Source organism: Heterocephalus glaber, unplaced genomic scaffold (assembly GCF_053883595.1).
Source record: "Heterocephalus glaber isolate CG9 unplaced genomic scaffold, H.glaber_assembly_v1.0 deba00001613, whole genome shotgun sequence".
In the NCBI taxonomy this organism is placed as follows: domain Eukaryota; kingdom Metazoa; phylum Chordata; class Mammalia; order Rodentia; family Bathyergidae; genus Heterocephalus; species Heterocephalus glaber.
This window is the reverse complement of record NW_028258384.1, coordinates 32,690,586-32,701,817: the sequence shown is the minus strand read 5'-3', so window position 1 is coordinate 32,701,817 and position 11,232 is coordinate 32,690,586. Positions and strand designations below refer to the sequence as shown.

At 39.6% G+C, this 11,232-nt stretch overlaps 1 pseudogene; it reads right to left on the bottom strand.

The window, feature by feature from the left end:
- Positions 1-1,156: 1,156 nt before the first annotated feature.
- Positions 1,157-8,787, bottom strand: LOC101699414 (abl interactor 1-like; annotated as a pseudogene).
- Between the last annotated feature and the right edge of the window lie 2,445 nt (positions 8,788-11,232).

Here is an 11,232-nt window from a genome sequence, read left to right as displayed (position 1 = left end):
AACCAATAAGAAATGTTGACAGGGCTGTGGGGAAAAAGGAACCCTTTTCTACTGTTGGTAGGAGTTTAGACTTGTGCAACCACTGTGGAAATCAGCATGGACATACCTCAGAAAACTAGGAGTAGAGGTCCCATTTGACCCATCTATTCCCCTGCTGAGTATCTATCCAAAAGAATTAAAAGAATCATACCATAACGATATATGTGTACTCATGTTCATAGTGGCAAGTTTGTAATACCTAATACTTGGAAGCAGCCCATTTGCCCATCAATTGGAGAGTGGATAAAGGAAATTTTTTTTAATAAAAAGGAGTACTACTTAGCCATAAAGAATGAGAAATTACAGACATTCATAGCTAAATGGATGCACATTGAAGTGATATTTTAAAGTGAAACAAGTAGGACACACATGTGTAAATACTAAATAGCTTCTCTGGTGTGAGAAACTGAAAGTGTAAATAAGGATCCAAATGTGTAATAGATAATATGAAATAGGATGAAAGGGGGCAAAGGGGAAAGGGAGGTGGTAGGGGTAGGTGAAAGGAAAGAAGGAAATGAAATTAATATGAGAAAATGAAAAAATGGAAACAAAGTCTTTGTAAATAGAAAAGGTTATAGGGGCCGATGGGAGGGCAGGGGAATGGGGAAAACATAAGAATAAAGATATGTAAAGGTACAAATCTCCAATGGTGAATGTCATTATATTGTATACCTAAAATGTATCAATAAAATTAATTTAAAAATTTTAAAACCGAGAGAATTTAAACAAAAAGTGTGACCAATGTTTTCTGATTTTAATATTAATCTGACATAGTATTAGTAACCATGCTGCACTGAAACACACAATGGTATAATCTGAATCATGACTTGTTAAATATTGTACCCCAACTTCCCCAGAATATTTAGGCTGGTCATAAAGTTAACAATGTAAGTACATAAATATAATTGTTTATGGGGAGCCTCTGGTATAAATTACTGTTGAGCAAGACACAAACTGCCACAAAGATTTATGCTTACAGGTACATTCAAATATACCAATAAACAGCATGTACTGAAAATATGGGCACATTTAAAAGCATTAAGACAATTCTGTTAACCACAATAGCCCACACTATGACTGAGCAATAAGAATGTACTTTAAAATAAAAAATAAAAAATTAGTCAGTATGGTACACAATTGATTCAACATAGTTCCCAGGGAAGAGACCAGTCACTCAATTGCAAATTACTGTACACCAGCCATCATCATTCTTTTTTATCATGTAAATGATTGCACCCTGCATAAATGACAGCTCCTCATCCTTGTCTTTTGTATAATCAAATATTGCAATAACCATTTCAATGTAATTGTTGGGGGCCCACACAGGATCCCCATCTACATATGGATCATTATAGTGAATTACTGTAGCTTCCTCATCTTCATAGTCCACTGGGGGAGGGGGCTGTGAAGGTGGGGAGTCATCAAATATGGGAATGTCATATGGCACAGGTGGTGATGGTGGATTTGGGCTGTCAGCAAACTGGTCCAATAGTGGGGAAGGCGTAGGTACAGCAATGGGTATGCTAATACTACTGCTTCCACTGTTCTCTCGACTTAAACTTCCTCCACTACTTCCACTGTGTGTCTTTGGTCTCTGATTTAAAGAAGCTGTCCTGCCAGGACTGTGCTGACTTCCAAGCCTTGCAGGACTGGTGATGTAATCATTAGGAACTGTTAGGGGTTTAACAGGCTTAGGATTTTATAAGGAGTATTCCACCCCACTGTTCCCCGGCCTGACATGGGAGGGCTTGGTAGTTTCCGAGTAGGAAGGTTTGTTCTGGACAGTGTGCCAGTTCTTTTTTTTTTTTGTACTAAATTCTTTTATTGGTACATTGTAGGTGTATAACACAATTACATTTCTCATTGGGAATTATACCTTTATATAATGCATCTTGGTTCTTATTTTTTCCCCATTCCTAGCCCTCCCTTCATGCCCTCCACCCTTCCCTATTTACAAAGACTTTATTTCCATTTTTTCCATTTCTCATCATTTTTCCTTTCCCTTCTTTCCTTTCCCCTCCCCCTCCCACTACCCCTACCCCTTTGGACCTTTTATTCCTATTTTACATTATCAATTATTCATTCTAATCATTGGTACATTTTAGGTATACAATACAATGACATTCATCATTGGAAATTTGCACCTTTACATATTATCTCTTGGTTCTTATTTTTCACCCTTGCCCAGCCCTCCCTTCAACCCTTTCAGTCCTCCCTATTTAAAAAGATTTTGTTCCTATTTTTCCATTTTCTCATATTAATCCCATTCCCTTCTATCCTTTCCCCTAGCCCTCCCACTTCCTTCCCCTTTGCCCCTTTTCGCCCTATTTTACATTACCTATTATACATTTAGTCCTTATTTACACTTCCAGTTTCTCACACCAGAGAAACTATGCTGTATTTATTCATGTGTGTCCTATTTATTTCACTTAAGAGTATTGCCTCAATGTGCATCCACTTAGCTATAAATGCCTCTAATGTCTCATTTTTTATGGCTGAGTAGTACTCCATTTTATAAAAAAACCACATTTTCTTTATCCAGTCTCCAGTGGATGGGCATTTGGGCAGTTTTCAAGTTTTAGCTATTACAAACTGCACTGCTATGAACATGGGTGCACATATATCACTGTGGTATGATACTTTGAATTCTTTGGGGAAGATCTCCAGCAGTGGAATAGCGGGGTCAAATGGGACTTCCAGTCCTAGTTCTTTGAGGTATCTCCATACTGATTTCCACATTGCTTGCACCAGTCTACACTCCCACCAGCAGTGGAGCAGGGTTCCTCTTTCCCCACAGCCCGGCCAGCATTTGTTATTGGTTGATTTCATGATAGCAGCCATTCTTTCTGGAGTGAAGTGGAATCTCAGCATTGTTTTCATTTGCATCCCTCCAATGACCAGTGATGTTGAACATTTTTTCATGTATTTATTTGCTATTTCTAGTTCTTTGTCTGAGAAATGTCTGTTCATTTCAGATGCCCATTTGTGGATTGGGTTTTTAAATTTGGGAGGTCTGATCTTTTTAAGTTCTTTATAGATTTGAGATAGTAGACCTTTGTCTGAGGAAGAGCAGGTGAAGATTTTTTCCCACATTGTGGGTTGTTTCTTCACGCTGCTGGTGGTTTCTTTTGCTGTGCAGCAGCCTTTTAATAAGAAGAGATCCCACTTGTTGATTGTTTGTGCTAGTTCATGGGCAACTGAGGTTTTGTTCATAAAATCTTTTCCTACACCGATATCTTCAAGGGTTCTACCTACCTCTGTTCCAACTGGTTCAGAGTTTCTATTTTAATATTTAGATCTTTAATCCATTTTGATTTGAGTTTAGTGTATGGTGAGAGATATAGGTCTAGTTTTAATCTTTGGCAAGTTGAAGGCCAATTTTTCCAGCACCACTTATTAAAGAGGCTATCTTTCCTCCAGTGAGGGTGTTTGGCTCCTTTGTCAAAGATGAGATGGCTGAGTGTGTCTGGCATTGTTTCTGAACCTTCTAATCTGTTCCACTGGTCCTCAAGTCTGTTTCTTTGCCAGTACCATGTTGTTTTTATCACAGTAGCTTTGCAGTATATTTGCAGGTTGGGGATTGTGATACCCCTGCCATGTCTCTGTTACCTAGAATTGCTTTTGCTATTCTGGGTCTCTTCTTGTTCCAAATGAATTTTTGGATTGTTTTCTCGAGGTCTATGAAGTATGCTGCTGGGATCTCAATTGGAATTGCATTGAATCTATATAGCAGTTTTGGAAGTATGGCCATTTTGACTATATTAATCCTTCCTACCCAGGAGCAGGGGATGTCTGTCCATTTTCTGATATCATCTTCAATCTCTCTTTTCAGAGCGCCATAGTTTTCAGAGAAGAGCTCTTTGATTTCTTTTGTTAGGATGATTCCTAGGTATTTCAGTTTTTTGGATGCTATTGTGAAAGGAATTATTTGCCCTATTTCTCTCTCAGTGAGGCTGTCATTCGTGTAGAGGAAAGCTACTGATTTTTGTGTGTTGACCTTGTAACCAGCTACATGACTGAATTTGGTTATTAAGTCTAGAAGACTTTTGATGGAGTTCTTGGGGTCTTCTATATAGAGTATCATGTCATCTGCAAATAATGACAATTTGACTTCTTCATTTCCTATCTTTATTCCTTTTATTTCTTTCTCTTGTCTAATTGCCATGGCTAATGTTTCCAGAACTATATTGAACAAGAGTGGTGATACTGAATATCCTTGTCTTGTTCCTGATTTTAGTGTGAAGGATTTCAGTTTTTCACCATTTAGTATGATATTGGCTGTTGGTTTTCCATAGATGGCTTCTATCAGTTGGAGGTAGAGACCATCTATTCCAATTTTTTGTAGGATTTTTATCATAAATGCATGTTGGGTTTTGTCAAATGCTTTTTCTGTTTCTATGGAGATAATCATATGGTTTTTGTCCTTGGCTCTATTGATATGGTGTATTGCATTAATTGGTTTTCATATATTGAACCATCCCTGCATCCCTGGGATGAACCCACTTGATCAGGGTGTATGATGTTCTTGATGATCTTCTGTATTTTTTGCCATTATCTTATTAAGGATTTTTGCATCTATGTTCATTAGTGAGATTGGCCTATAGTTCTCCTTTTCAGTTGGGTCTTTCTGTGCTTTGGGGATCAAGGTGATGCTTGCTTCCAGAAATGAATTTGGGAGTATTGCTTCCCTTTCATTTTCATTGAAGAGTTTAAACAGTAGTAGCAACAGTTCCTCTCTAAATGTCTTGTAGAATTCAGCAGTGAAGCCATCAGGGCCTAGGCTTTTCTTAGTTGATAAGTTTTTCATTACATTTTCAATTTCATTGGTAGATTTTGGGTTGTTCAGAATTTTTAGGTCTTCTTTGTTCAACTGTGGTAATTCATATGTATCTAGGAATCTGTTCATTTCTTCTGTGTTGTCCATCTTATTGGCGTATAGGTTCTGGAAGTAGGTATTGATGATCCTCTGGATTTCTGCTGGGTCTGTTGTCATTTCTCCCTTTTCATTCCTAATTGCCTGGATTTGGGCCTTTTCTTTCCTTTTTCTGACAAGATTGGATAAAGGTTTGTCAATTTTGTTGATTCTTTCAAAGAACCAACTCTTGACTTCATTGATTTTTTGTATCGTTCTCTTAGTCTCCATTGCATTGATTTCTCCTCTGATCTTTATAATTTCCTCCCTGGTATGAGCTTTGGGGTTTTCCTGCTCTTCTTTTTCTACAAGCTTGAGGTTCAGCATCAGGTTTTTTAATTGGGCTCATTCTGTTTTCCTAGTATGCATATTCACTGCTATGAATTTCCCTCATAAGACTGCTTTCATTGTGTCCCATAGATTCTGATATGTTGTATTGTCATTGTCATTTAATTGAAGGAACTGTCTGATTTCTTCTTTAATTTCCTCTGTGACCCATTGGTTATTCAGTAGTGTGTTGTTCCATTTCCACGTGTTTATGAAATTTTTTGAGTTTCTTTTGGTATAGATCTCCAATTTCATCGCACTATGGTCTGATAATATACAGGGGATAATTTCAGTTCCTTTGCACTTACTTAAACATGTTCTATGTGTGAGTATGTGGTCTATTTTGGAGAATGACCCATGTGCAGCTGAGAAGAATGTGTATTCTGATTTTGTGGGGTGGAAGACTCTGTAAACATCTGTTAAGTTCATTTGTTCAAGGGTTCAATTGAGTTCTAGTATTTCATTACTTATTGTTAGTCTAGTTGATCTATCTATTTGTGACAGTGGGGTGTTGAGGTTCCCCACTACAATTGTATTAGTGCATATATGGTTTTTCATGTCCATTAGTATTTGTTGTATATAGTTGGGTGCACTAGTGTTTGGTGTATAGATATTCATGATTGTTATCTCTTCCTCTTGGATTATTCCCTTTACAAGGATGTAGTGTCCTTCTTTATCTTTCATTTTTTTTTTTTTTTTGGTACCGGGGATCGAACTTGGGACCTTGTGCCTGCGATGCAGGCGCCAGAACCACTGAGCTAAATCCCCGGCCCCTTCTTCATCTCTCTTAAACAGTGTTGGTTTGAAATCTACTTGATCTGCAAAGAGGATAGCTACTCCTGATTTTTTTCGGGTCCCCATCTCATGGAGTATTCTTTTCTACCCTTTAACTTTCAGTCTATGAGTTTCATTTTGACTTAAGTGTTTTTTTGTGTGTGCAGCATATTGTTGGATTTTGCTTCTTGACCCATTCTGCCAGTCTATTTCTTTTGATTGGTGGATTGAGACTGTTAATGTTGATGGTTATAACTGAAAGGTATTGACTTGCCATTGCCATGACTTTTTCTTTTGTTGGGTTTTCCCCCTTTACATTTAATTTCTTGTCATGCCAGATGGGTTCATTCTGCTTTGCTTCCTGGGGTTGTGATCCTCAATGTCTGTTCCTAGGATATTGGGTAAAATTCTTTGGAGTGCTGGTTTGGTATTCACAAAGTTCCTAAGGTGCTCTTTGTCATGAAAGTATCTTATTTCTCCATCCATTTTGAAAGATAGTTTTGCAGGGTCCATCAATCTGGGCTGGAGGCTGTTTTCTTTTAGGGCTTGGAATATGTCACTCCAAGCTCTTCTTGCCTTGATGGTTTGTGTTGAGAAGTCTGCTGTGATTCTGATGGGCTTTCCTTTGTATGTGATTTGTTTCTTTTCTCTCACTGCTTGTAGAACTTTGTTCTTCTGTTGTGTTTCTGGAATCTTAACAATTATATGCCTATGTGTAGATTTTTTTTGATCAAGGCTATTTGGAGTCCTATCTGCCTCACTTCTCTGTATGTCAAGCTCTTTTCCCCTGCTTGGGAAGTTTTCTGCCATTATTTCTGTGAAGAGATTTTTTATGTCATCTGCACTCTCTCCTGTTTCTTCATTGAGCCCAATCAGTCTTATGTTATTCTTTTTTTGCATCATCTAGCAGCTGCTGGATTGATTTCTCATGTTCCCTTATAATTTTGAAGCAATTTTTCTTTTCCTGGTCACTAATTGCAATCTTATCTTCTATATCTGAAATTCTGTCCTCACATTGGCTCATTCTGCTGTGTAGACTTTCAATGGAGTTTTTCATGTCCTGGAAACCTATTTGCATCTGTTTTATGGGTTCCATTTGTTTCTTATGTTGGGATTCCATCATGTACTTGAACTCCTCTCTAGATTTATTAATCATGTCTTGCACTAGGGGCACAATTTCTCCTGTTATCTGAGAAATTATTGCTGATTTCATTTTTCCCAGATCCCTCTTTGTTGCCAGTTCAGTGGGTCCAGATTGTTGAGTATCAGAGTGTTCCATCTCATTTCCCTTTGGGTTTGCTGTAGGTGATCTGGAAGTCTGTTTTTGAGACTTATTTATGTGTTTTCTCATTTCAACTGGGGCAGGGGGCTGTTAGCACCTGCTCGGGTTACCTCCTCTGAGCTGGGTGAGGTGCAACAGGGGCCAGGAGTAGCAGTAGAGATGGTGACCCAAAAGCCCTTTCCTGTGTGCTGGGAGCAGCGGGAGGGATGGTGGCTGGTAAGCCCTTTTCACTGGACCAGGAGCAGTGGGATGGTGGGTCATAAGCCCCTCCCTCTGGGCCAGGAGCAGTCGGAGGGATGGTGACCTGGAAGCCCCTTCCTCTGGGCCAGGAGCGGTGGGACAGAAGGTGACCCAAAAGCCCTTTCCTCTGGGTTGGGAGCAGCACGAGGGATGGTGACTGGGAAGCGTCTTCCTCTGGACCTGTAGTTGTGGGATGACGGCTCAAAAGCCCCTACTTCTGGCCTGGGAACAGTGGGACTCAGTACCTTGGTTTGGTGGTCTGGTGTCCTCTGGGTCTTTGTAGTGTGGAACCACATGGCTGCCTGTCTGCACCAGGGTGATTTGGTGTCTTCCGCATGACTCAGGACCTCAGTAGGGCGTGCACAGACCTTCCTGTGTGCAGCGGAGTGATTCTGTGTATTCTGCGGGACTGGGGACCTCGGCAGGGTGTGGGCAGACCTGCCTTTCTGCAGTAGGCTGATTCAGTGTGTTCTATGCGACTCAGACATCGGTAGGGTGTGGGCAGACCTGCCTGTCTGCAGCGGGCTGATTTGGCGTGTTCAGTATGCCAGTTCTTGCAGGGTGGTTATTTTCATGCTTGATGCCATGGCCCACGTCATCTAAAACTGTGTAGTCAATAGGTTTCTGAATATACTTTACTTTGTGCTCCATATTTGCAGGTGCTATTATCTTGTGAGTTCTTGATGTATTCATATTTGTTGTCAAAATAACAATTTCTCTTCTAGCCATTTTCTCTTTATGAATATCAACAGTCTGGCACAAATGCTGGCTGTCTTGCTACTGCAATTGCCATGAATAATGATACCCTTTGTCTCTGACTCTCATATCTTCCTGTGAGATATGATTAATGGAAGATTCCATTCTCTGAAGCTGAGAAGATTGGATGTCCAGCAACTGGGGTACATTATTGGCCAATGCATTTATTTGATAAGCAACACTAGCTAGAGATTAGGTTGTATATGCTTTGGTCTCTCTTTTTTTTTTTTGGTACCGGAGATTGAACTCGGGTCCTTACGCTTGCTTAGCAGGCAGCAAAACCACTGAGCTAAATCCCCAGCCCAGCTTTGGTCTCTTCTAAAGCTTTTCTCTTGTCTGTAGCCTGTATGTAGTTGATCTCACAGTAGTCCACTACCTGGGTCAGGTTCTGGTAACTCTCTGTCAGAGCTGTCTTGCCTTATGGGATCTCCTCTAGTCACATCTGCAACTTTGCCATTTTCCAACCATCTGCATCGCTTTCTCTAGAGTTAAAGAGAGAGAGGCTGCAGGATCTGCCACTGTGGCTCCGAGCACCTCACAGCCCAGATACACACTGCCTCTTGTGTAGAAGACTTAACAATCTTGAACAATCCCAAAACAAGAAATTAAATCAAAGCAGTTAAACAAACAAATAAAATTAAAAGAAAAAAACTACCAACTAAGAAAAGCCTAGGACCTTATGGATTCACAGCTGAATTCTACAAGAAATTCAGGGAAGATCTAACACTAATACTCTTCAAATACTTTAATGAAATCAAAAAGAAAGAGTAGTTCCAAAATAATTCTTAGAAGCTAACATTATTCTGATCCCAAAATCAGACAAGGATCCAACCAAAAAAGACAACTGCAAGTCAATCTCTCTAATGAATATAGATGCAAAAATACTTACCAAGATACTGGCAAACAAAATGCAGCAAATCATCAAAAAAGATAATACACCATGACCAAGTAAGTTTCATCCCAGGGCTGCAAGGATGATTCAATATATGCAAATCAATAAATGTAATTCATCTATAAAGAGAAGCAAGTACAAAAATCACATTGTTATCTCAAAAGACATAGAAATGTCTTTTGACAAAATCTAACATCCATTCATGGTAAGAACCTTGAAGAAAATAGTTATAGGCCTTTATCTCAATCTGATGAAAGGCATTTAAAATGAACCTACAGCCAGCATCTTATTAAATGGGGGGAAACCTTCCCTCTAAAATCAGGAAGAAGATAAAGATGCCCATTATCATCATTCCTGTTCAACATAGTTCTGGAAACATTAGAGGGAGCAATCAGGCAAGAGAAAGAAAAAAAAAGGGATATGTATAAGAAAAGATGAAGTAAAAATATTATTATTTGCAGATAACACAATCCTTTGCTTACAAGATATAAAAAATCTCTGACAAAAGATGCCTAGAACTAATAACCAAATTCAGCAATATAGCAGGATAGAAAATAGACAAAAAACCCAAAAGCATTCCTATACACTAACAGTGAATTCACTGAAAAAGAAATTAGGAAAACAATACCATTCACAATAGCATCAGAAATATTAAATACTTAGGTATCTACCTAATCAAAGAAGTGAAAGACCTCTACAATGAAAATTACCTCACTCTGAAAAAGAAAATCAAGTAGGACATCAGAAAATGGAAAGATATCACCTGTTCCTGGATAGGAAGAGCTAATATAATAATAATGGCTATACTTCCAAAACTGATATACAGACAATGCAATCCCAATCAAAATACCAATGGCATTTCTCACAGAGCTAGAGAAAACAATCTTAAAGTTTATATGGAACCAGAAGAGACCCAGAAGAGCAAAAGCTATCCTGAGTAATAAAATCAAAGCAGATGGAATCACACATTCAGATTTGAAGTTATATTATAAAGCTACAGTGATTAAAATAGCATGGTGCTAGCACGAAAATAGAATCTATTTTTTTTTTGGTACCGGGGATTGAACTCGGGTCCTTGCTCTTGGGAAAAATAGAATCTATTATACATGATGTTTATGTGGGAGTGCCCTTGTGATTGATGGCTGTGAAAAGGAAGCAAAGGAAACAGAACTTGGATAGAGCAGTGGTCAAGCTGGAATGCGGGCCCAAACAGCAACATTCCTGGCTGACTTTATGAGATCTGAAGCAAAAATGACCAGATGTAGTTGTCCTGTGTGGGGTTATAATGGCTGGGTCTTCACACATCCACCTTAATTAGTATTAGATGAGGCCCTACCTCTAGCTGGGTGATATGTCTCTGTGCAACTGAGGCTGTCAGGGAAGAAGCTAAAAGCCAAAGACTATGATAACAGCGCTCCCAGGACCTAGAAGAATACGTCCTTTGTTGAAGAGGAATCCAGATGGAACACTTTTGGGTTCAACATTGTCCACCCTTTTTGCTGACCAAATCTACTTCTTCATATGCCATGGCAGCTTGGCTGAAGGGTTCATTGAGAAAGGACAGTGGGAGATTAAGAAAGACAAAGTGATATACTGTATAGGTGGGGCCAGATGGGGCTCTAACTCCTGATGGGAGGAAAAGACCCCAGGCAAATGGCCTTGCATTTATTTATAGTGGTAGAGGTAAGGGAAGTGCAGGGGGAGGCAAAAGGGGCTGGTCTGTAACAGGAGAGTAGCTAGCATCATGCTTGATAGTTTTCTGATGAATGGGCGAAGAGGAAGATAATCTTCTCGCCAGGCCTTGCTCCACCACATCCTCTTGTCACCTGTCCTCCTTCCACAGGGCCCTGCCTAGTCTGCGGGAGGAAGCAAACAAGACTCATTTTCCTAGTTCAACTCGGGGTCCTGCTTCATACGCTGGAGGAGGTGAGTTAGGCCTGGCCATAGTGATCTACAGCGCAGTGCTCCCAGCACTCATATAAGTCTGGGAAATAACTCCTCTAGGGTTCT